Here is a 27,514-nt window from a genome sequence, read left to right as displayed (position 1 = left end):
GGAACTTCAATAATTTTTTAGAGTATAAATTGCTCTGAGACCAAAAGAGTTTTGAGAAGTGCTACTGCAGAGTGTGAGGGCTTTTGGAGAGTCTTGAGTCATATACCCAAGAAAGACCACTGTTTTTCTGTTTCTGTTCTTGATGTGGCAGCTGTTGGAGTAGTGGGTAGAGAGCTGAGCTTGAGGTCAGGAAGACTTCAAATATCTCAGACACTTACTAGCTGTGTACTAGGCAAGTCATGATCCTGTTTGCCTCAGTTTCCCATACAAGAGAATGGAGGTAATATTATAGTGAGTAACAGACCTTAGCACAGTCCAGTGACTGGCACTTTGTGGGTTCCATCCAAATGCTCGTTCCTTCCTCTTCCCTTATCTAAGAAATGCCACTAGTGAGGGCAATGTTACTCTGCTCCCTGGACTACCCAAGGCTGCCCCCCATAAACACTCAACAACCATACCCTCAGAGGGACCCCCAACCATTCCACAGAAAGGGCTCTGAGAGGTTGAATCAAATGGAAGAACAGGTTGCTGAACTTGGTTCCCAGGATGCCAACCTCCAGATTACCTGCTCTTTCATCCAGCCAAGACAAAAGGCTTGATCTCAAATTTCAGTCCCCTCAGAACCAAGTTTGCCGCCCTGCTCCCCCTTTCTCTGCCAACTTCCTCTCTGCATCTCGTTCCATCTGGCAGATGGGGAGAGGAGTCCCATTTCAGCGCTCCACCGTCTCCTTCCAAAAGCACCTCTTGAGAGAGAGCCCGGCAGAGGGGAAGGAAGATGGAGCAGGGTGCCTCCAAGAAATGATGACTAAGAAAACTACTAAGAAAAAAAAATCATCTTTCCCACAGCTGGTACCATGTCTGACTCCCTTGGGAAAAATTATGCTTTGTTTCTTATGATTGCAATTTACTCTCCATCTGCCCCAATGCCAAAATATCAATTATAGCTTTACTGAGTGATAAAAGGAACTGGTGTTCTAAAACCACTGGACCATGAGGTCCAGGAGACCGCCTGAGGCAGCGCGCTGAGTGCGAGGACAAATACTGGGTCAGGTCAGCAAGGAGAGATGCAGCAACTTTTCCCTTCTCAAGATCCTTGGAAAACAAATATCTCATTTTTTTTTCATTTTAATATTTTATTTTCCCCCTAATTACATGTTTAACATTTTAAAAAACTGTTTTGAGTTCCAAATTCTCTCCTCCTTCCCTACTCTCCTTCCCTCATTGAGAAGGCAATTTGACATAGGTTAGACACATGTAAGTCAGGCAAAACATTTCCATGCAAGTCAAAGCATCTCCATTTGGAATTGTTCTCTTTTTAAGGGAGAGGAACTTATTCTGAGGCAAAAGGAAGATGGTGGTCCTGAACAGGTGTCCCTGCAGAAGTTAGAGAGAGTTGTCAATAACTTCATGTGTCATCGAAGATCCTTCAAGTGTAACAATAAGAAAAGATTGAAAAATAAATGAATTGCCACCCTCAATGGCAAAATGAATGACACACAGTTGTTTCTGGTACCTTGCCAAGACAACCTCCCACTTCTGGGAAACAGGGAGGATTTTGTTTGCCTGGATTTTATTCATTTTCTAGCTGTGGTGGTGTGGGTGAGCTTATCTGTATCCAGGGGCTGAGATGCTTGGATTAGCCTCTGACACAAAAACCTGAGGAACTCTTGCTATGGAAATTATTGCCTTCAAAATGTTTGGAGATTCAACAAAGAGGGAGCATGGAAAAGAGAGCAATTGACTCAGAACCGTAATCCCCAGATTAAAATCCGAGCTCTTTTCCCCATTCCCTGGTGTTAATACCTGTATCTGGGCTTCAGATCTATAAAATGCTGGCTGGAAAAGTTCCTTCCAGCTTTACATCATATCATAACATTGATTACTATTTCATCAGTGTCCTGAGTTGGAGATTAGGATAAGGAGGAAAAAACCAAACCCACAATCTCCTCAGCATTTTCTGACTCTTGTCTGGAAGTCCCAGGATACTAGAACAGTGAAGGAATAGAGTAGAATATGATATTTTACAAACTACGAGAGACAACTTTCTTTCCTTGAAAACCCTGGGTTGTAGTGGAGAGAGCACTAAATTTGGCAGCAATAGAGTGGTATGACTAGTCATAAACAAGTGAGTCATTTAACCTAAGTCTCAGTTTCCTCATCTATAAAATGGGGGTACTTACAGCACTTAATCTCACAGGATTATGATAGGGCTCAAATGAGATAGTACATATAAAGAGCTTTGCAAACTTGAAAACAAGATATAAATATAAATAAGCATAAACAGCCATGTATATCTCTTTCTCTTTCCGTATATATATATATATGTGTGTATATACCTATATTTATACAAATATATTTGTATGAAATAATAATAATAGCTAGCATTTATATAGCTCTTTGAGGTTTGCAAAATGTTTTATTGGAAACTGAGGTAAATCAAGGTTAAGTGATTTGCCTAAGATCCCACAGCTATTAAATATCTGAGGTGGATTTGAATCCAGGTTTTCCTAATGAAGTCCAGCCCTCTATCCACTATGCCATCTAGTTTCCCTAAAAATAATTGCTAGCATTTACATAATGCATTAAGGTTTGCAAAATCCTGTGTCTCATTTGATCTTTATAACACCTCAGTTTAACGGGGAGAAAACTGGGGCAGAGTTGTCTGGCTTGAGGTTATAACTAATAAGTGTGTAAGGCTAGATTTGAAGATGTTCCTGACTCCCACTCTGGAGGTTCTGCACCTAGTGAGCTGCCTTTGCATGGACATGTATACACACATAATATATCTCTACGATTTCACCAGCAAACTCCTGATGAAGAAACTACCTCCTTCAAAGGATACCAGTTTCTTGTTTCTAACAGAACAGAGAGCTTCCTGGGACACAGGGTGTGCCCATGTTTCATGCAGCTAATATGTGTCAACCAGGTCTTTGAGGGAAGGAGTTGTCTCTCTTCTAACTACCATTCTGTCTCTCAAATCAAGGCATAAATATCTTATTTTTTCTCTCACAAATATTTCCTAAGTACTCTGGAATGATGGGGAGTAGAACAATAGGGAAAATAGAGAACCTCTGGGAGTGAGCTTTGGCAATGTGGAATTCACATGGAAATATCTTTTTTTTTTATTTAATAGTTTTTATTTATCAGATATATGCCTGGGTAATTTTACAACATTGACAATTGCCAAACCTTTTGTTCCAATTTTCCCCCTCCTTCCCCTCCCCAGATGGCAGGTTGACTAATACATGTTAAATATATTAAAGTATAGATTAAATACAATATGTGTATACATGTCCAAAAAGTTGTTTTGCTGTACAAAAAGAATTGGACTTTGAAATAGTGTACAGTTAGTCTGTGAAGGAAATCCAAAATGCAGGTGGACAAAAACAGAGGGATTGGGAATTCCATCACGTAGAAATATCTTAATTAGAAAGAGAAGAATTCTAGGAGGAGGAAGGAGGAAGGAGGAAGGAGAAAGGAACATTTAAGGAAACAGAACCTCCTGCAGTGAGCAGCCATGAAAAATACTCCACAGGGGCATTCATCCTTGGAAATCACCCTCTTATGTTCAAAGAATACAAATGGAATGCAAGTACAATGAGAGGCAAGGTCAGGGCACTTTTTAACTTAAGTTAAAAAGTACGAGAAATTAATGGTGCAAAAAAAAAAAAAAACCCAGACAACATCAGGAATAGAATAACTATTAGATTGTAGGAGAAGGCTTTTGCTTATTTGAAGATTTGTTTCAAGGACTAAAGAAAGGAAATTATGTCAATCATTTATTTAATATTTATTGACTTATTAGGTTGATAAAAAGGGAATGAAGATTAGAGAAAGAGGCTTAGAAGACAAATAGCTCAGGAAGAAGTTAAGAGAAAACCAAGGCACCTGAGGGATCAGATTTAGAACAGAGGTTAAGAGATCTGGGAAGTAATAGGAAAATGAAAAGTTTGCTAAGTAACAATTATAGAGATTTAGGGAGATTATTGCTGGAGGGGATTCAGAGCCAGGATTCAGGAAGAAGAAAAGGATTCGAGATTCTACCTTGGCTCTGGCTGGAGGCTCCAGAAGCCTCCCAAGAAACCTGCTCACAGAGGAAAAGATTTTACAGAAAAGCGACCTCCTCCCAGAGAAGGAATACAATTGAGAGACAATCAGGACATTACAGTTCATTCTTGTTTTTCTACAGGACCAGTGACATCAGGAAGGGGTATCTTGACTGGCAAGTGAATTGGACTGAAGGGAGGCAGACAGAACTGTGCAGAGAGTTAGAGGAAGTTACTCAAAGATACTGCTGAGCGATGGGTTTCCCACAGCTCAGACAATGAAATCATTGAAGGTAAGGGACAGGTGACAGAGGCAATGGAGGTACTGATATTTTAAAGCATAAAGAAAGGCTGATATTTTGTACCCTTTACAAGATGCCAAGATGTTGTCTGATTAAAACTGGTGGAACTCCAGGGCAGCTCAGAATTGGCCGAACAAGAGTTGGTTTGTCCCCTTGATGGCCCTTTAAAAATCAAAATCCCCTCTTTAAGTGGAATCTCTGAAGAGTGTGATCTTGAGGAGTGTGACCTTGAGGAACATAAGCATGACCTTGAAGAGTGTGCCCTCTGTGAATCCAGAGAGATCCAGAAGGCACAGCTCAACAACCCACTCCACCAGCCACTAGGAAAGAATACCACAGCCCTGCAGTACCAAAGCTGTTATCTTCCTAGGTTACATACATTCTCTTTCTACCACTGTACTCTGTGCCCTTCCTTCCTACCTACCATAGGTTGGTATTTATTAATGTTTTCTCTTGCCCTTTTCTTAGAAATGATAAGGTATAAGACTTTTTCTTGTCCTCTGGCAGATTCGGATTCCTCTAGTTGTAGGAAAGTACGCCCTGGGTTTTTTGGAGAAAAATTGTGTTATTGCCTTTGTTTCAAGCCAACCCATTTCTTCTGGCTGACTACCAAAGGCATATGAACTAATTAAGTGTGCCAAGTGGTTGTGAGCAGGTAGTTATGAGTTAAGACCCAGAAATATCTCATGTGGGGTTATTTGTGCCTCCTTCTACCAAAGATCCAATCAGGGTGTATGAGTTGGGGGCAATGTCCCAAAGGAAATGCTTTTCAACAACCCAAATCAAAGGAGAGACTGAGGCAGAGACAATGGATTCATGGACCTGGGACAGAGTTGGGTTACCTGCCATCCTTCCTGTATTTGCTTCCTGCCTTTTGCCAACTTTACCCTCAATTATTCCACTACACAGAAGTCAGCTTCTCAACAAAGCCCTGAATGAGATCCATCATCTAAGAAGTAATTAGATGAACTCCATATTTAAAATAATTCCTTAAAAATACATTTAAAAAATTAAAAATGTCGAATGCTTCCAACCTCCCAGTCCTACAACATACCAAATGACTCAGGAGGCTATAATACACACACACATCTTTTTCTCTGTTGTATGAGATGAAACCATGTGGCCTTGGAACAAAATGTTCTCCAAAAATCATAGTACTATTTCCCTGAGAAAATTCCTAACAGAGGGAAAAGGCATCTGTCCCCTATCTTTGTTATGGCATGGGATGAAATGTCATATATAAAGGTTTAGACAAGATATAAAACGGTCCCTTAATTCCCCAGAAATTGAAATGTAGTGCATGCTGGGAAGAAGTGTTAACTAGCTAAAAGCCACCTTCTAGGGTTTGCATGTGCCTCAGGTGTGGCTAGGGCTTATAAAAACCCTGTTTCTGAATCTGGGGAAGAATCTTTCACCCTTATGATCCTTAATTGCAGATGCTATAGTCAGAAAACCCTAACTACTCATTTTCTTCTAATCCAGACACAAACTCTCATTTATCCTGCCTTCTAAAGAGTAGTTGTCCAGGATCAGGAAGGAGATTTTAGTTTTGTTTCAGAGAACAGAAAGGAGTTAGACCTTCAACATCTAGTATTTACTATCTACAGCTGAAGCATTTACACCGCCAAGATTGGTTTTACTCGCCCATTTTCTGAAATGCCATCACCCGTTTCTCCCCTGAATTCTGAATTTTCCATATGTTGCATCAGCAACAGAGAAAGATAAAATGAACCCAAGAATCAGCCATGTGTACAGGAAAGTAAATGCCAGGCTTGGAGCAATCTTGTGTGTACTAAATATCTCTTTCTCCTCCTCCTCCCCTCCTAGCAACACACATCTCACAATGGCTTACCTTTTTCCTCAAGAACCAGGCAGTCCTCTTATTGTCATCCACACCAAAGTTGAGAATTACCAGTTCTGATGTCAAGAAATGGGGAGCACCGCTGATGATTGCCTCTTCTTTTGCCCTAAGAAAAAAACAAGAAAGAAAAAAAAAACTTAATCTTTCCAGTCCTTCCTAAGGAAAGCCTTCAAGAAGAAGCTTATTCCTCTCTCATGATAAATACATAAATCATACCACTTAATTGCAGAGTACTATTTCCAAGATATCAGATAGAGATCCTCATTAGAATTCCAATAAAGTTAGCTGCAGAAACAGGATAGCTACACTGCAGAATAATTTTACATTCATCAGCCTGACTCTATGCTGTGTATTTGTTAAATGGAAAAATAAATTCTACTACTTGTTAAATTGGTTTATAAAAATCTCTATATATGTATTTCAAATTCAATTCAATTAAGTGAAATCAATGTTTATTAAACACCTACTATGTGAAAAGCATGGTGACAAAGATGCTGGAGTGAGGAAGTGTTGTACCACAAAAAAAGCATTAGCCCAAGAATTGTACCACCTGAATTTGAATCTTGTCCCTGAAAATTTCTAATGACGTGATGTTGGGCAAGCATCAATCTTCCTATATTTTAGTATTCTCCTCTAAAAATAAAGGGCATTGTACTAAATAATCTGAGGTCCTTTACAATGCTAGATCCATGATCCTTTGAGCCAAAGTTTAGTTAATACATGGTCACTGCCCTCATAAGACTGACAGTCTAGTAAAGGGATACAGTATATACAAATACTTTAAAGGGATTTTTTTTCATTTTATATTTTTCAATTTTTTTCTCCTCCTTCACCCCCTGTTCCCTTTTAATTTTTCTAGACTAATCCTTGGAAAGAAGACAGTTATAATACCCCAAACCCTTCTGGGTAGAGTCTTTGGGGCACCATATTCCACTGGCATTACCTTAGAAAATAAAGGGTTGAAATTCCTTCTCTCTCCCTCCCTCCCTTTCTTTTTCTTTTTCTCTTTCTCTTTCTTTCTCTCTCTCTTTTCCTTCTCCTCTTCCTTTTCCTTCCTCCCTCCTCCCTCCTTCCTTCCTCCTCTCTCTCCTCTTTTCCAACATTCACCTAGAACTGAACTCAATGTATCAGATGAGATCTGATGAGGACAAGAATTCAGACTATCATCTTTCCTTATTCCTAGAAGCCATGAACCATTTAGTGCATCTCAAGATCACATTAATTTTTTGGATTGCCACATTGACCTGCTGATGTGTATTTAACTTTCAGTCCACCAAAACACCCAGCTCTTTTTTCCAGAACAGTTTCTGTCTCTTTGTGCTTCCACAACATATTTGTAAAGTATTTCTATATCTAGTGAAAGACTATATTTATCTTTACTGAATTTAATTGTATTCTATTCAGCCAAAAGCTTTATTCTGTCAAAGCCCTTTTCTGTCATCCAGTATGTTAGCTATTTCTCCTAGCTTGGTATCCTCTTCATATTTGATAAGGATCCTATCTAAGTCAATGAATCTAACATGATTCCCTAGGATAATTCATTGGAAATCTCCAGACCCACCGACGTTGACCCATTAACTCTTACTCTTTAAATCTAGCCATCCAAATCATTCCGAATCCTGACTACGTTATTGTCTGACCCATTTGTCTCCATCTTCTCCATTATACTATACCAAAAATGGTGTTAAAAATACAGCTATCTATAGCTACAAAATCCCCCTCATTGACTAGTTTACCTAGTCTATTTAAAATGGTAATAGATGTTGTATAGTATTACCTATTTTTTTTGGAAGGTATTATCTGTTCTTCAGGAACACATGCCATTTCTTTCTAACTGACATTTTTCCTTCTAGATGTTCACCAACCTTTTCTTTAATGAGCCATTCTAGAAAGTCAGCACGGTTGAACCATAGAAGGGGAAAACTGTATACTAATATATACTATATATACTAATACTGGAAAGCTCCACTTGGAGAGCTTTACACTCTAAACAGATGAGTCTATATGCTATTCTTAGGGCAACAATGGGCCACTAGAAGCCTTTAAGCAAAAGACCAACATACTCAGACTCATTTTTTTTTTGTTTGTTTTTAAAAAATACTGCTGTGGCAGCTGGTTAGGGAGGCAGATAGTTTGAGTTAGGAAGACCAATTATCCAGGTGAGAAGAAATGAAGACAAAGGCTGAAACAAGGGCACTAACCACTGAGTGGATGAAGGGAACAGATGTTATTTCATGCCTTTGATTATTCCTCATTAGCTGCCCTGTTAGTTGGTTCAGAAGGCAAGTTTTAGGGGATTTTACCCTTTAGCACTCAGGAATGTCTTTACTGGGATCTGCAATCTTGATTGATGGTGCATTCAGCTACTCACTACAGGCCCATTCCAGGCACAAAATTACTGGGTAAATATTTTATGTTTCCTTAGATAGGTACTTGCTATTTCCCCTGGTAGTATATGGATTCCTTGGTTTTTGTGGTTCTTGAAGAGGACCAAGGACATCAGGAAAGTGATGTCTTGACTTGCAAATGAATTGGAATTAAGTAGCTAGGACCTGACTGTGCAAAGTCATCATTCTCACTTTCTCTTTCAGAATCATCAGAGTCCAGTGGTAAAAAGTAGGTCACTATGACTGGCAACGGCCCCCAACTTCCTTGAAGGAAGGGACTGTTTCGCATTTTTTGTCTTTGTACCCCCAGCACATTAAATAGGTGCTTATTAAATATTTGTTCATTGATTCTTACATTGCTAACTAAAGTATGAGTTAATAATAATAGCTAGCATTTATGTAGCACCTACCTCTATGTGTCTGGTGCTAAAAGTGATTTTAAAATATTATCTCCTTTGATCCTTACAACACTCCTGTGGAGTAGGTACAATTATTGTTCCATTTTATAGTTGAGGAAACTGAGGAAAATAGAGATTAAACTGACTTATCTAGATCACAATGGTAGTATGTGCCTAAATATGGTTTTGTATACATCTTCCTGACTCCAAGACCATTATTTATACACTGTCCACCTAGTCTTCTTTTACTCTATAAACCACATTGCTCTAATGATATCATTCCTTTACTCCAAATGCTTTGGTACTCTTCATTACTTACCAAATAAAAATTGAAGCCCCTAAACCTGAGGATCAGAATATCAAAAATCTGGCTCTACTCTGCATTTTTAATCTCATCTCACATTCCTTGCTTCCTATTCTTCTGCTATTTCCTCTTCAATTTCTGAATTTGTGTTCATTCCTGGAATAGATTCTTCTCCATGATTCAATTCAATTCAACAAATAGTTATTAAATGTCTATTACAGGCAGGTCAGTCGCTAAGGCTACAAAGACAAAAGAAGAACTCTCCTTGCCTCCAAGGAACTTGATTCTATGACAATGCTTCCCACCTGGGTCCAGGCTCAACTGCATGCAACCACTCCCTATTATTGTAAGCGTTCTTAATCTGGCATATGTGATTTTTGGAAAAAAATGTATAACAATATTTCAATGTAATTGGCTTCTTTTGCAATATTGTGTATTTTTGTTTCATGAATTTAAAAACATTATTCTGAGAAAAATGCTATGGGTTTTATCAAATTGCCCTAAAATACAATATTATATAAAAGGCTGAGAACCCCTAACAAGAGGCCAAACTCATGTGTCATTTCCTCCATGAAGGCTTGTCGGAACCTTCAGGTTAAAAAAAATCTCTTCTTTTTAAAGCCTTTCATAGCACCTGGCCTGGATCTCCACTGGGTCCTTATCCCATTTGCCTTTGATTACAGTTACTTTGCCTCTCTCTATTTATTTACAAGCTACTAGAAAGCAAGGATAAGGTTTTTGGTAAGGAAATAAGGAATTTGATACAATTCAAGGATAAAATTGACTGGGTCTTTATATCCCTAGAAACTTGCACATAGGAGGAGCTTAATACAATCTTATTTAATTGAATGGCATAGGGAATAATGGGAAAAGAAAAAGGAATGGACTTACTTAGTGGACTCACCCAGAAGTGGGCAACTTCAATAATATTTTGGGGAATCTGAGGCAGCACCCAATCACTAACATATAGAATCTTTCCTTTGCTTCGTTTTTCCCATTATTTTGATTTTTTATCCCTTCTTTTACCCCTATTTTCCTTCCCATTTTCTTCTTTCTCCAGAACTATCTTAGTTCTATCAAAGCCATATTGATTGCTTAGGACTAAAGAGCTTGCTGACTTTAGGGTAGAATGACTGACCAAACTTTGGCAGCTCTATGTTCTAATTGTTCAGTTTTTCATTTACCCTATGGTTCTTGATGACTTACTCATTTAATCCTAAAATAGGAGAAGCAGTATATCATAGAGAATAGAAGGCCAGGAACTTGACTCTCAGGGCCCTGGGCAATGCTTGAAGACTAAAACTGATAAAGCAAATTCTGCATTTTGGAGAGAATTTTCATACTAAGAATTTCCAATATCAATGACAGCACAGATATGGATCAAATAAATCTCAAGAAGTTTAAAAAAATATTGTCCACACTGGGTCATAGTGACATAGAACATGAATCATTCTCACAAAAGAAGATACTTTGGAGAAATAACAATCATAGAGTTGGACGGAACCTCAGAATCCATCTGGATTTCCCCACCCATATATGTAGAACATCTAAAATATCCTGCACAAGTGATCACCGAGTCTCTGCTAGAAGACCTCCAATGAAAGGGGAATTCACCACCTACTACTACTACTACTTTCTCTGGAGATAGCCCATTCTGAGTTTTGAATTCTCATTGTTGGGAAATTTTCCCTTATTTCTGAACTGCTTTCTCTGAAACTTCTTCCCTTTTTAGAGTACTACGATGGGGAAGATGCTGGTTCAGAAGTCAGGGGACCTGAGTTAAGCTTCATCTCTGATGAATACCAATTGTGGGAATGTCACTTGTTTATCTTCCTCATGTATAAAATGAGGGATTTGGATCAGATGGTTTCCGAGTCCTTTTATCTCTAGATCTATGATTCTAATTTTATTCTCTGAGACCAAGAAGAGCAAATCTAATTTTTTTTCAAAATGATAGCCCTTTGGGGCAGCTAGGTGGTGCAGTGGATAGAGCACCAGCCCTGAATTCAGGAGGACCAGAGTTCAAATCTGGTCTCAGACACTTAAAACTTCCTAGCTGTGTGACCCTGGGCAAGTCACTTAACCCCAGCCTCAAAAAAAAGAGAAAAGATGATAGCCCTTCAAATACTAGAAGCCATAGATACTGCACCATGACCACCCTTTCTCCAGTTTTCCTTTCACCAGACTAAATAACCACAGGTCCTTTAGCCAGTCCTCACATGGCATTATTGCCAACCTTTTCACCATGCTGGTGAATTTCTTCTTGGCATTTTCCACCTTTTCAACATCTTTTCTGAAATGTGGTACGTATAATAGGACACAATACTTTAGAGGTAGCCTGACTAGGGCAAAGTAAAATGAGGCTATAACTCCTCCTTGTTCTGGACACCAAGTTTCTTAATATAGGATGGGATCAAATTTCCAGGCTTCTAGATCACACTGCTATCTCATATTGAGTTTGCAACCCTGTCTTTTAATCTAGACACGTCTTCTTCCATCTTGTGCTTAGGAAGTTGATTTTTTAAATTCAAATGTGGAATTTTACATTCATTCCTATTAAATTTGTTAGGTACTGGAAAATAACACCAGTTATTATCACTACTCAAACTTTTAACAAGTCTTGTCTACAGGAAAATTGTGGCTTATATTCAGATCCACAGGATAACTTAAATGAGATCGCAAGACAGTTCAAACCAAGTATGAGTATAATTAAGAACAGGACTTGTATGCCTTACAATTTACTAAAAGGCACCATTTTATATATTCAAAGCTGGTTCATGGCTTTTTACATATTCAAATACCCCCATTACCTCCCTTTTCTTAGCCACTTATGAGATTTTCCTTTTAATATTTGTAAACCAAGAAAATCTAAACAACAAAGATTGGTCAACTATCCCAAACATTTTATTTCTGATGGGAGTTTAGATAAAAGCCAAGTGAGAGCTGGAGGCATCCGATGCTTTCATGCCCCAGAAGATAATAAAAGAACCATTTTGCTCAAACACAAAGCCCGGAGCTAACCAGGTTAATGCATGCACTGCTGTGGAAGCAACTTTAGGAGTCCCATTCAGCAGGGCTTGAACAATAGCAAAGGCCACCTGAATGGGGCTATTCCATTTCAGCTGCCTGCCTGCTGTAAGTGAGATACAGATGTGGAGGGCAGACACGAGCATTTGTAGGTAATCGTGAGGAAACAGCCACCGATTCAATCAGGAGGCTTGCAAAGCTCAGTAAAACGAGATGACACATTAGAATCAGCCCAAGACGAAACTGTCCTAAATCCTGTGCTTTCACTGGGCTTCAGACTTGAGAGGTGACTTTGTTTGATTCATCAGATGGCTTCATGCCCTTGGAGGAAGCCTGGAGCAGTTACATGGGGAACCAGGAGATCTTAGTTCTAGTCCCAAGCTCTGTCTCTGACTAGTTTAGTTGTACCCCTTTGGTACAAGCCATTGATTCTCAGTTTCTAAATAATAATAAATGTTTACATATCACTTTAAGACTGGTAAGTGTATATGTTATCTCATTTGATTTTCCCAATAACTGTGATGTAGATGCTGTCATTATCATCTCCATTTTACAGATGGGGAAACCGAGGCTGAGAAAGTTTAAGTGGCTTGTATAGGATCACACAGCTTGTAAGTGTGTAAGACCAGATTTGAATTCAGGTCTTTCTGCATTTATGTACAGTACCACCTAGCTGCCTAAATACTCCAAGGACAAAAGAAAGGTAGATGAACTGAAGGAAGACTAACCAAATAAGCAAAGAATTTCTCCGGATGGCTTTTCCTGCTGGCAAGCCACTTAGTCTCTCAGATTCAGATTTTAGATTTCCTGCACTTTGCCATTTTTATGTGCTTGTGTGTATGTATGTATATTATGGGCCATGTTTAAAATCTGATTCTCCTTGAACTGACTCTCAGCGAAGCCCCCAAAACTTTCTTTTGTGACTAGCTGTGATTTTTTTTTTTGTCTCCGTCACAGCATCATTTTACAGCTTTGAGCCAACACAGTTGGAGCTGAAAGAGATCTAGGAAATTGTCTATTTCAACTCCTTCCTTTTGATTATGAAGATGAGATTATATTCATACTCCCTTGCCACCTCACTCCCACACAGCCCTTCATTAATCTTCCCCCTTTCTTCTTCATCCACCAGAAATCAAACAACAAAAAACAACCAACCTCAAGAGACACTTAAAATGATAACAAATTTCTGGCAGTAATGCTAAGTGACTTATTAGAGAGATAAATTGGCTACTTTTCTGAGCATCAGAAAGAAAACCGAGTAATTGGTACCATATACACAGCTCTGGGGAGATGTGTTTCTGCAAACAATCAATTAATGAGCATTATTAAGCAGCTACTAAGCCAGTTATTGTTCTAATTGTGGAGAAAGAAAGGAAATTAGGGAAATAGACCTTGTCCTTGAGGGGCTTCCATTCCATTGTAGGATGTAATTGTGCACAAATAAGGAGAGTGCAAAGAAAGTTGAGAGGGGGGAAGAGAGCTCTGTTTTCATGAGGGAATTGAAGAAGATTTCACAGACAGGAGGTAGCAAGTCCTAGTTTCATGGAAATCAAGAAATTCATTCTAGGTATGATGGGGGAGAAACAGCATTTATAAATGCAAAGAAGGAGGATAGAGCACCAAGTTCCAGGTCCAGTTTGGCTGGAATATTGAGTTCAAAAAGGGAAATAAGGATAGGGAGTTAGGTAGGAAAGCATCAAAATTTATTGGGAATCCACTAAAAATTCTAAAGCTGGGAATAACATGGTCAGACTGATAACTTATGATAGTTTTAGGGGCAGCTAGGTGGAGTAGTGGATAGAGCACCAGCCCTAAGTCAGGGGGACCGGAGTTCAAATCTAGATCAGACACTGAACACTTCCTAGCTGTGTGACCTTGGGCGAGTCACTTAAGCCCAAATGCCTCAGAAAAAAAGAAGATCGTTTTGGCAGGTGTATGGAAGATAAACTAGGAGAGCGACTAGAAGCAGGGAAACCACCAAGCTGAGTGGGGAGGAGGGAATAATAAATGATATTGAGGAGGTAAAATTGTCAAGCTTTGGCTACTAACTGAATATGCTCAGTAAGGAAAAGGGGAAAGTCAAGGATGATTCTGAATTGACAAACCCGGATGGTTAATGATGATTGTCCCTGAAACAGAAACAGGAAAGTTTGGAGGGGTTAAGGCAGTAGTTTCTGTTCAGTTTGAGATTCCTAATTACTGAACTTCAGGATAGAGATTAGGGCTGAATCTACAAGGGTAGATCAATGCCCTTTCTGCCATTATAGCAAATTCCCACGACAAATCAGCCATACTTACAAATCAGTTTCTCAGGACTCTTATTTGGAATATCTGCCCATTCATTCAAACAATAAATACTAAAACCAAGTGAACTTCCCGCTCCTTCCAGGAGATCACTGCAGTGCTCTACGTTTTTCTACAGTGTGCCCACGGACCCTGGCGTTTAAGAAGAGACTGTACGAAGAGCAATGGCAGGTGAATGCCTCTTTGAGCTTCTTCCTGGGAAGAGCAATTCTGCCGAGCAATGCTCTCAGGGGGGCATTGGGTTTCTGCCCTGGAGACTTTGGAAGGCAAACATGGCACTATCACTTTCAGCAGCAAATGGATGGGATTCCGGATGGGTACCGGTGAACACCTCCCCTGCTAAGCAACAAGGTCAGAGCAACCTGCTGTCCTTCCTGTCTTCCCAGTGATTTTCCTAGGGCCACCCTACTTTAATCTCAGGAGTGATCCTGTAGAAGAATAAAGAAAAATCTGCTGTTCCTGCTCTCCCCAGTCTATTTTTAAATGCCATTTAAATTGTAATTTGATTTAATTTTTTCAAATGTAAATTTGATTTAATTATTCATTTAAATTTTAAAATGGCATTTATATAAGGACAGTGGCCACAGGTGACATCTAAAGCAGGGCAGAGAGGCTCAGTAAGATATCTGGTACATTCTGACTTTGCTCCCCCATTTTTTCAGGAAAAATGAGTTGTTCTTCAAAGATGACTTTCTAATATACTGCCACGTACGTGGTTCTGGAAGCCCAGGCTCTTTATTTCAGGGGGGAAACGTAGTCCCTTCACTTTAACTACTCCTTTTATTTTCTTTGGAATGAGTGGTTGGAGCATCTGTTCCTGTTTCCTCTGCTTTTTCAACATCTGCTCCTTCCTTGACCCTTTAATAATCTGATTTCCAGTCCACTGGACCTGCTCTCTCGGCAGTCAGCAGTAATTACTGGTCTTTCAAAATGCAACGATCTTTTCTCAGTCCTTATTTTCCTTGACTTCACTGCAACGTCTGACATTGTGGGTGCCGCCTTCTCTCTCGCTCCCAGTCCTGAAGCTCTTGCCCTTTATTCCTCACGCTCTGCTCCTCAGGTTCTCCACCTGCTTCCCCCCTCACTCTTCTGTTTCAAACACCAGTGACTGGAGCCTTCAGGCAGTGGGGTGCTGCAACGCAGTCAGTGCTGAATTTGGAATTCAGATGATCTGAGCTGAAATCTCCCCTTAAACCTTTAGCGGCTGAGGAATTCTGAGGCAGTTCCTTAATCTCTTATCACCTGTAAAATGGGCACCCACTTCATAGTGTGTTGGGAATATCAGGTGGGATGATGTCCATAATGCATCTGGTAAACCTTAAAGTCCTAGGAGAGCTTTTATTTTTCTATATATAAGGCATTAGGCTAGACATTTTCGCTTTGTGACCTCCTGATTTTGCAGCTCAGTCTCTGGTCCTTCCTTATATTCTCCATCCCTCAGAGAATAAATCCTTAATCATGCTTTTAATGATCACATCTCCTAATATAACACAAAGATTTTGGTTTCTACTTCCGTGTCTCAGATGGAGTCTCTTCTGAAAGTTCCCATCCCCTCTCATGGGCTTTTCATTATACAGGGAATCGCAAAAGTCTTGGCGAAATTTTAAATTTCTAAAGCATACTTCTAAGCTTACTGAAACTTACCCCATCATCTTAAACTTAGAAAAATGCACACCAGTTTCCCCTACTCCAAGAAAAAAAAAAACAATCTGTGCTTCCTAATTATCTCATTTCTATCAACTATCCATGTCCAAAATCTCAGCATCTTCTCTTTGCCTCTTTTTCCCCATATCCAATAAATAACCCTTTTATTGGAATGACCTTTTAACTGATTTTCTTGCATCCGATTTCTTGCCTGCATTCTATGATCAGATTAATATTCCCCAATGCTATTTTTATCATATCATTCCCTGTTCAAGAATAATCAATGTCTATCCATTCCTTATAAAATAAAAAGGAAAACACCTCAATTTGATATTCAAGGCCTGCCACAATCCAGTGCCATATTACTTAGCCAGTTTCATCCTGTTACTCCTCAACACAAACTTATGAGGTAATGACCATTAGCATTCCTTGATTGTGTCCATAAGGTCATTCCTTTCTCCAAGTGTTTGGTCATGCTATTTATTATAAGAGTGGTAATTAAATCAAACAATCAATACCTTCGCTTATTTAAAACAACTAACAAGAGGCTCTAAACCCAGATACCTTTAATTAAGTGATAGCACCTCAATTGAATCAATAAATCAAAGCTAGTCATTAAACTAAGTGCAAATGACTTAATTAATCATATCGGAAAGGATCAGAGTGCTTCATTCTATTAGATGTAATTTTGCTATATAAGAAATAGATAGACTGAAGAGAATCAGTCACACTCCTTGGAACTTGGGTAAAATAGCAAACCAGTCTGGGAGGAAACATTCCCAGCTAAGTGGTAGAAGTTTTAGCCAAGTCTTTGACAAGAAATTACTTAAGGTGGCAGAGGAGATGTTTTTGCTTTCTCCTGGCCCATCACTTTGTGAATTTAGAAAGTTCATAACATTAGATTTGCCATGGGCACCCTAGCAGTGTCATCAGAAAAGCCAAGCTTAGCAACTGAGGACTATCTAGAAACAATAAGGAAAAACAATTTCAGGACTCTCCAAGGAATCCAACAGAATGTTTACACCATGCCTAAGGGGGAAATCATGAGAACTCCATAAAGGGAAAAAAGGACTTCTGGCAAACAAACGTCCTGAGTTATTCCTTTGTTACATGGCTTTCTAAGATTAAGCCCACTTTCTTTAGGACTCTCTAAATACTCATGGAAGAATGTGCTCCAAGTTTGGGGAGATGTTTTGCCCCAATTGTGCTTCTATTCCACCTTAGTAAATACCCTTTTCAAAAGTTAATTAAGTCTGGTTGGCTAATCAATATCTACCAATAGTCAATTAGGGGAGCATACTGGTGGGGGCTAATGGGATAAAATGTTAGAAGGTATATATGTCACACACCCCCTTATTCCTTGAACACAACCTGTGGCTATTTGAATTAATTGCCCATACTATATAATACTGCAGGGCACCTAAGTGGTGAATTAGGTAGAGCACTGGGCTTGGAATCAGGAATACTCATCTTAGTTCAACTCTGGCTGTGTCCCCTCTACGCTATTTACTTAACTCTGTTTGTCTCAGTTTCCTCATCTTCCTGGAGAAGGAAATGGCCAACTACTCCAGTATTTTTGCAAAGAAAACCCAAAATGGGACATGACTGAAAAATGATTGAAATGAACATTACAACATGGCTGTCTTCTATCTTGGAGTTTTTTGAGATGTGCATGTGTTTGTTTATGGAGCAGATCAAATAATCATAAGCTTAGTGGATGATCTTCAAGAGTGACCCTGGATGGAAAGCTCATTACTCCGTGGACAGCTTGGTGGTGAATCCCTCTGAACTTAGCCAGTCTGGTCTTGTCCCAATATTCCCAAAAGCACATACAACCTTTGCAACCATAACTCTAGAAGACACCTTAGGTGCCATCTAGGTGAATTTCTTCACTTTACAAAGGGGGAAACTAAGGCTCAGGGAAGCTCCAAGGCTTACTTGTCCAATGGGACACAAGGAGGAATGTAAACATAGCTGGGACTGAAAGCTAGATCCTCAGACTTTAGTTTCATTTAGTTTCCCATTTTGCTACACTGCTGCTATTATTGCAAGTTACTTTCACATCATATTTCCCCTCCATCCTTACTTTGATATCTAATGGAGCAATCTCTGGAGCAGAATCATAGCGCATAATATATTGCATAATCCCAACAAAATTCACAGACGGCTCCCCTCCAGAAAGTTATATCACAAATTATTATCATCACCCAGGAATTACTGATACAAAAGTCTACAAAGTGTGAGATTGCAGGGGAGAGACAGATAGGAAAAAGAAGGGCTGGTCTTGCGTGAGGATTATTATTTTATGGGAGCAGAGGGGTAAATGAATGGGGTAGGGAGGAAGGAGTCACTCCTGTCTCTCTGCTACTTTAGGAAAGAACAAACAAAACCTCAGCATCACAAACTGAACTTATCCAAAACTTTGGAGCTAAAGAAGCTAGTGGTCAAAACAGCAGACAGTATCTTCTGCTGTGCCTTTGAATTACAGGAAAGTAAACAGATCTGCGCTGTACTTTCAACCCCCCAAGGACCACTGTACTTCATAGACATTCCCTCTACTGATATAATTCACCCACTCCTGGTTTAGTTTTTTAAAAAGTGACTGCAACCTTTCACTGAGCATTTTTATTATGACAGCAGAGTTCATCTCAGGAGACAAAAACAAACCTTGAAATTCATTTTTTGGGGAGTTTTTCAGAAAAAAGATGGCTTTAAAATATCCTTATTCTTAAAGAAAAACACTAGGCTTGTTTTGTGCATTCTGTGACATCCAATCAAGTACTAAACTTCAGACATGACACTAAAACAAAGGCCTCGAGAAAGCCGCCAAAATCATGTCAGTTGGGGCAGATGCTTCACAAAGGCTCAAGCTTAAAAATAAATTGGTCAGGAAGTGCTTTGGACCTCATTTCAGCTATTCCAGGATAGTTTAGTCCTTAGAAAATGTTTAAAGTCTTCCCAATGGAACTTATGAAATGAATGCTCTTATGCACCTCAGCTTTGGTCTCCTTCTCTATACATTTTAGGGGGCAGAGATTTTAGAATATTAAGTGATCCTTGGAGATCATTTAGTCCAGCGGTAGGCAAAGTATGGCAGAGGGCCAAATCCAGCTGCTCTCTGTTTTTTGTAGGGTCTTCAAGATTAGAATGGTTTTAACATTTAAAAATACAATAAAACTTTATTTTAAAATGTCAAACCCATTTTTAGCTAGCAGTCCTTACCAAAGGAAAAAAATGGGGAGGGGGAGGAGAGAGCACTGGATTTGGCTAACAGGCAATTCATTGTAGACCCTTGATAGTTTTAATGCCATCATTTTTTCCTTGGGGAAATTGAATCCCAAGAAAATTTAAATAACTAGTAGTAAGTAGAAGAGAGATAAATGTGATCCAAGTCCTAAGTCCAGATCCAATGCTCTTTTCATTATGCATTTTACTATGCTGCTTCTCTATCTAACATTGTCTATTTTAACCCTTCATTTTCAAAGATGAGGAAACTAAGACCTTCTCCCTCCAAATTCAATGCTCTCATATCAAGATTACATGGACCTTATGGGAGGGGTCTACTCAAATTTTTGGGGGGAGGAGGGTTCATAAATTTAAACAAGAAAAATATATTTTTAGTTTAACCTCTAACTGAAATCTAGAATTTCCTTCAATTATGAATTTTAAAAAACACACAAACAAAACTACATACAACAAGGTTAAGAGCTATTTTATTATATCAAATTATTTTCCCTGTAAAAGCTAGAAAGTAGATTTTGCTGGTAGAAAGCCCGGAATTTAGATTACTTCATGTAATCTTGACCTTGCTCTAGCCATTACCAAAAAGTTGTTCAACATTCCATATCCCCAGTCTCTGCAATAAGCCTTAAAACTATAGTCAGCAAAAATGCTGTAATGAACCCCAAAAACCCTTGTTTTGAGAATATGGCTTGTTTCTCTCTCTACCACAATATTTCATCATTCCTCTTATTTGATAGCAATATAAAAGTCCTCTCTAAGTAGTCTGCCAAGTTCCACATACCCAGATGGTCCTACTAATTCACCATTAAGTAGGATCTTGGATTAACCCTTCTCTCTATACAATCTTTTCCCTGGTGGATTCCTCAGCTCCAATGAGCTCATTTGCTACCTCTCTGACTCTTAGATCTAGCCTATTCAGTTCCTCATTGAAACCCAAGGAAAGCCCATCAGTAGCTAGATCAAGGACTCATCCACTGGTAAATGCCATATTTGGAAGTAAATTTAGGGACCAATGGGATGCAGATTGCATTAAGTCTGCTCTCCTGAAGGATTAAGGTGGGATAGGGGAGAGCTTGTTGCCTATGAGTTGGGGTAGAATGTTTGTATTTTGGTTATTGCTAAAATTGTGAAGTATTATCCCTCTGTAAATGCTAAATTGATGTTAATTTATTAATCAAAACTTAACAATGGCTGGGGAAAACACAATGAAGTTAGAACAAGTCAATAGCATTAGGGAAAGATCCCCTCAACTCCATAAATATATCTCTAAAATCCCAAAAGGTAACCACCAATAGCCTTGCTCTGGAAGACTGAGTTAAGATACACTGGCATATTAATTAATGTTCATTGAATTAATTGGACCATATCCCCTACCTCTGAACTCCTAAGCCCCAAAGCACCCCTAAATAAAGAGCAGCTAAATGGATCTGGCCAACTCTTTTAGAAAAGTTATAGGAAATAGGGACTATGAGTTGGGGGAAGGTATAAGTATACAGGAGCTCTGACTCATAACTATGGCCCTGGATATGGGGGACCAGATGGAGGACCGACAGTACAGGAGAAGGCATGTAAAGTTGGCCATTGGTTCCCAATTGAGCAGAATAGGATGCTTTGATTCAGAGTCCATTGTGATAATTTGCATATATGAAAAATATAAGTTCAATGTCAAAAGATCAGAGCTCAAGTATCTGATCTTCTGGATGAGAACTTGAACCATGACTGCTTTTGCCCACTTCAGACCCTGTTAATTGTTCCCTCTCCACTTCTATTGGCTTAGCCCAAGGCTCACTTCTTAAAGGGGACCAACCTTGATCCCCTTGGAGTTGGTGCTCTCCCAAATTATTTTTTATTTACATATATATATATATATATATATATGTTGTTTCCTCCAATAGGATGTAAGCTTTCTGACAATTTTTTTTCAAGCTTTTATACCTTAACACTTACCTAGCACAATAGCTGGCACACACTTTAGTAAATATTCACGGAAAAAAGAGAATAGTTGGGGAGAAATTAAATTTAAAAGAGAGGTCAAGGCTACTGACTATGGGAGGGGTTGTGAGGAAGATGGGGTAGCAAAAAGCTGGAATAATTATGACTTATGTTCCATTCTAATTTGTCCTGTGAGTTTGAGAAAGTTAAAAAGTTATTGAACTTCTGGAAGAAAGTCTTAATATTTTGTTTATCACCAGAAGCTAAATGGCTTACTTTTCCTGCTTGCCTGTTATGATAGAACAAAACAAACAACCAAAAAACGTGAGGAATGTCTGATTACCACTGGGGCCACCCTCTTTGACAAACTGTATATTTCCTTACAATACATAAAAAGCAATTGCAGGTTGGGGAATCTAAAACACTGTAACATATTATTTGTTTCTGGTCTATTGAGTTTCAGAATTATATTGCTCAATTCTTGAGTTAAAAAGTTGATTTGAAAGCTATTTAGTTCATAAATAAATTTAATATAATGTACATTTTAGAATTTTTTCCTATAAATGAAGTCATAAGCTCAAACCAGGCCAAAATTGCCATTCAATTAACAAAAGGCAATTTCATAGAAGCAAAGAAGAGATTGGTGTGTTGATGCATTTCCTTTGGGACTATTAAAGGACAAGCAATAATAATAAGAACTTAGTTCTCAAATAAAGACTATCGGTGGAACAGCTGTTCAGCACACTTTACAAAAACTTCACATTTTTGCAAGGCAAGAGAAACAGATTATTATTTATCCTGATTTATATTTGCAAGAAGTGAAGCTAAGGAACTTATTCAGCATCGCACAGCCAGACAGCAACAAATAAGAAACAAACAAAAATAAGTACCCCTTCCAAAAAAAAGTCCAATTAAGCCCAGGTCTTTTAATATCCTATTTAGTATCCCTGTCCTCTCTTATTGATAGTTCTTTGGCAGTGAATTAAGTGAGCTTAGAAGGAGTATGAACTACTGAAATACAGGAAAATCAAATTTATATTTGAAGAGATGTTACTATAAATATACAAAAATATTTTGCTTTGTGAATACAAGCAGTACCTAAGACAGCTCCTCCCAAGAAATGTATGGAACAGATTTGTCAGACTTCCTATAATGATCTTTTCTCATCATTGATAACAGTGTGATCACCACAGTTTAATTCTTTCTCTAAATGAAGTAGTAGAAAAGGCATTTAAAAAGATAAAGTGAGAAAAAGGAGCCAAGCCAGAACAATCACACTTAGAAGTAATCTATATTCAAGGAAAACAATCTTGAAATCACTTAGGGGCCAATTTTTAAAACATTTCAGAGACAAGGATACCAAATAACTGGAAATATATATATATATATATATATATATATATATATATATATATATATATATATATATATATATCACACTCATATATATGCATTATTAGCAAGAAAATATCAACAACTATTGAGCCATACGCCTCCTTTTTTCATCTTCATTAAATCTTTATGAGAATGATTTCCATATGAATTGGTGGAAGACATTTTCTTTGGAGGATATTTTGTGAACATGTCAGAGGGTCCGTGGATGGATTTCAGAGAATCTCTGAATTTAGGAATCAAATTACATTTTAATTTTCACTAATTCTTTGTTTCCTTTGTGATCCTATGTACTTTATTTTATGCACTTAAAAACACCATGCTGCAGAGTTCTTTTCACAAAATTGTTAAGAATCTCTGACTTAAATGAAAGAAGGATTCTCTATAAATAGTGAAATACTCTGAATTTCTTTTTGCAGATGACAACACTCTATTTGTATCAAAGCCTCTAAAACAATAGGACCTCCTCTGTGGTCACTTTAAAAAGGTTGGTTTACCAATCCATAAAGGAAAATCAAATGGATGAAGAAGTATCTAGCACATAGAATTATACCGACTACAGTATGCTACAGCATACAATTGTAGTGAAAATCCATTGAATTAGTCGATCAGTATATCTGTATTAGATTTTGTTTTAATGTCTCTCTTATGGATCCATTGCTTTCTGTTTGGTCTTATTCTAATTTTCAAGGAATTTAATTCTTGTATAATGTTTACCACTGTTTATTCTAACTCCTTAATTATCCTCGCCATTCTTTCCTGTGTAGTTATCATTTCTTTTAATATTACATCTTGTATTTCCCGTGTTATCTCTGTGGTAAGTACATTCTTTTCTACGTGGACTTCTAGCATGACTTTCATCTTCTAGCCTTATCTTTCAGACTTCTCTTTATCTGTAGTATCTCTTCACTGTGTTTGGTACTTTCTCCTATTCTTATTTTGTGCTGGGTCTCTATACTTGAGAGCGAACTTGCTCTGTCCCATATTCTTGAGTGATGTGGACTTAGGTAAGGTCTCGGGAATTAACTAATGAGGTCCTGTCTTCCTTGTGAATTTTTAATTGTATTTTTTTTTTTGTTACATATTGAGTTCCAAGTTGTCTCCCTCTCAACTTCTCTCTAGAGATGCCCCAAATTTGACACAGATGTGTATGTGAAACCATATAATAGCTTTTTTTCTGGAGATGGATAATATCTTCTTTCATAGATCCTTTGTAGTTGACATAAATACTGTTCTTGCTCAGAAGTTTAGTCACTCTTTGAACAACATTGCTGTTACTGCATACAATGATCTCTTGGTTCTGCTCATTTCACTCTTCTTTATTTCATTCAAATTTTTTCATTTTTTTCTAAAACCAACTAACAATTTTTTTTACAATACAGTAGTATTCCATCACATTCACATGCCACAACTTGTTCAGCCATCTCCCAAATGATGTGCATTTCCAAAATTTCCAATTCTTTGACACCATAGAGAGCTGCTGTAAATATTTTAGAACATACCAGTTCTTTTCCTTTTCCTCTGATCACCAAAGAAAAATATTGGTCATGATATTGCTACACCAAAGAATAGACACTTTTTTTTTTTTTAACACTTTGGGCATAATTCCAGATTTTTCTCCAAAAAAGTTGGATCATTTCACAGATCCACTAAAAATAAATGAGTGTCCTGATTTTTCTACACTCCCTCTAACATTTGTCATTTTTCCCTTCTATCATTTTACCCAATCTGATAGGTATGAGATGGTATCCCAAAGTTGTTTTAATTTACATTTTTCTAATCAGTGATTTAAGGTATTTTTTTCATATATAAATAGCTTTGATTTCTTCTTCCAAAACCTGCTTGTTCATGTGCTTTGACTATTTATCAATTAGGAAATGACTTATATTTTGAAAAGTTGACAAAGTTTTCTATATGTTTGAGATATAAGATCTTTATTCAAGAAACTAACTATAAATTCTCCTCCCCCCAACTTTCTGTTTTCCTTCTAATCTTGGATACATTGATTTTATTTGTGGAAATTTCATTTTTTTAGTGTAATGTACTCAAAATGATCCATTTTACATCTCAGAATGCTCCCTATCTTTTGTTTCTTCATAAATTCTTTTCCTATCCTTAAATTTGATAATATGGTCCATGTTCTTCCAATTTACTTATCATATCTCCCTTTATATCTATGTCATGTATGCATTTTGACTTTATCTTAACAAATGGATATTGAGCCATACTTGGTTTCTGCCAGACTGCTTTCTAATTTCCCCAACCACTTTTTTTTTTTTAACCAAATAGTGAATTCTTATTCCAAATTCCTAAATCTCACCAGCCCTGAAGTCAAGAGGACCTGAGTTCAAATCTGATCTCAGACACTTAACACTTCCTAGCTCTGTGACCCTAAGCAAGTCAACCCCAACTGCTTCAGAAAAAAAAAAATCACCAAATTCTTAAATCTTTACACTTTATCAAATACAAGGTTAGTATGATCATTTACAACTGTGTTTTGTATATCTACTCTATCCCTTTCTATTTCTTAGCCTATGCAAGATTTTTTTTTTTTTTTTTTTTACAATTATCACTTTATAAAACAGTTTAAAATCTGGTAAATCCATCTGGTCCTGATGCTTTTTTTCTTAGGAAGTTCATTTACGACCAATTCAATTTCTTTGTCTAAAATATGTTTATTTAGATTTTCTATTTCTTCTGTTAATCTGAGCAGTTTATATTTTGTAAATATTCTTCCATTTCACTTAATTTGTTAAATTTATTGGCATATAATTGGGCAAAATAACTGCTAATAATTACTTTAATTTCATCTTCATGGGGTAGTTAGTGAACAGAGCATAGCCCTAGAATCAGGAGGACCTGAGTTCAAATCAAAACTTACTAGCAGTGTGGCCCTAGGTAAAACGCTTAACCCCAATTGCCTTGGTAAAAAAATATCAATATTTTCCAGTGATGCTATATGGCTATCAAACATAGACCGCAATCAACAAAGAATCATGTTTTATGTGACACAAAGGGCAATATGGAGAAGATCTATGGAGCTGTCACACTTTATCCATAATGATGTTCTTCCAGGAAGTGGGGAGAAGCAGCATAGGACAGACCAAAGATGGATGGAATTGAAATCAAAAGGCATAGTCAAATTCTAGCTCTGCCTCTTATAACCTGTATGAAGTTGGGCAAATTAATCCACCTTTCTGGGTCAGAGTTCCTTCCATTTTAAAATGAGGAGAATAGATTACTTGATGAAAAGGTTCCCTCCAGCTGTAGATCCATAATCTTTTTTTTTTTTTTTTTTTTTTCCCTGAGGCTGGGATTAAGTGACTTGCCCAGGGTAACACAGCTAGGAAGTGTTGGGTCCTCCTGAATTCAGGGCTGGTGCTCTATCCACTTCGGCCACCTAGCTGCCCTAGAATTTACATGATTTGCTTAAAATTTCATAGCTGATATATGGTAGAATTAGGATTTGAATCCTTTGCCTTTTCATTTAAAATTTAGTATATTCTCCACTTACATGAAACTTTCTCTTCAGTGCCATTGAAAGAGTTCCATTAAAAAAAAAGGATTATTATTTTTAAATGACCTCTGGAGATTTGTGTTTAACAAAGAGTTGGTATTAAGGAAATTCTAGAAGGGCAATTTAAGGCAGGTATTAGCTTTGGCTCTTGCCTACTTACCCATTTGCTACAAAAGTAAAAAAAAGGGCAAGAACTGTGGTTTGCTAGAAGACCGGATTTAGAATTTAAAAGTCTAGTTTGGATTTGTCAAATGCTTTATGATCTTGAGAAAATCAAATCTGTATGTATGTAAGGAAAGCTTTAGAATGAACTCCATGTGTGGTTTTTTTTTTTTTTTTTGGGGGGGGGAGTGAACCATGTCTGTAATATGAAAAGTTTCTGAAGTATGAGGTTTTGAAAATTCTTGGGAAATAAGTTTTCTGAAGGATGAAAAGCAGGCGATATAAGAGACTGAGAGAAAAAGAAGAGACACAGAGAGAGATGAGAGAGAGAGGGAGGAAGGAGAGAGAGAGAGAGAGAGAGAGAGAGAGAGAGAGAGAGAGAGAGAGAGAGAGAGAGAGAGAGAGAGAGAGAGAGAGAGAGAGAGAGAGAGAGAGAGAGAGAGAGATTGGGGAGAGGGACAGCATCATTCTCCATAATGCTCTCTAGTTGTCTTTTTGGGAAAGATTCATCTGGATGCTGTGGCAGGAAAAGTTCTGATGTCAAGAAGTCTATGTTTTAATGACAAGAAGTCAGCACTACCAAGATTTTATTTTTTTTTTCTGCAGTGAGTTGGGTCAAAAAATCTCAATAGAGAGACTGCTTCCCTTTGCCATTTTGTATTATTGGAATGGTCTATTTTCACCCTATTCTTGCTGGATTAGGAAAGGGTGAATAGGAAAATTAATTTTATATGTAAAAAGACAGCATTAGATTAAATGACCCTTTTTAGTTTTAGGATTCTCTGAAATTCCTGAAAGTTATTAGGAGGAATTTAAAATCAGTCCTTCATCGACCTCTTTATTTTAATTAAAATTAATATAGTTTTTATTTTTCCTTGTTTTGATTTCAGTTAGCATTTAATGAAGGGGAATAGAGTGGGGTGGGGAAAAGGACCAGCATTTTAGAAAAGGAAATATTTCTTTTCTAGATATGCAAAAAGGCTTATAGGAATATG

The 27,514-nt window shown here is 37.8% G+C and overlaps 1 protein-coding gene across 3 annotated transcripts in view; it reads right to left on the bottom strand.

Moving 5' to 3' along the window:
• Window positions 1-27,514, bottom strand: part of CRACD (capping protein inhibiting regulator of actin dynamics) — a 265,993-nt gene that overhangs the window by 134,705 nt on the left and 103,774 nt on the right. For all 3 annotated transcript variants that reach the window (XM_074276139.1, XM_074276140.1, XM_074276141.1), the window contains exon 2: window positions 6,201-6,315. The gene's annotated coding sequence lies outside the window, so the exon portion shown is untranslated. The remainder of the gene's footprint in view (window positions 1-6,200; window positions 6,316-27,514) is intronic.

Source organism: Sminthopsis crassicaudata, chromosome 6 (assembly GCF_048593235.1).
Source record: "Sminthopsis crassicaudata isolate SCR6 chromosome 6, ASM4859323v1, whole genome shotgun sequence".
Lineage (NCBI taxonomy): Eukaryota > Metazoa > Chordata > Mammalia > Dasyuromorphia > Dasyuridae > Sminthopsis > Sminthopsis crassicaudata.
Note: the sequence above shows the minus strand (reverse complement) of the source record. Positions and strands in the feature narration are given on the sequence as shown.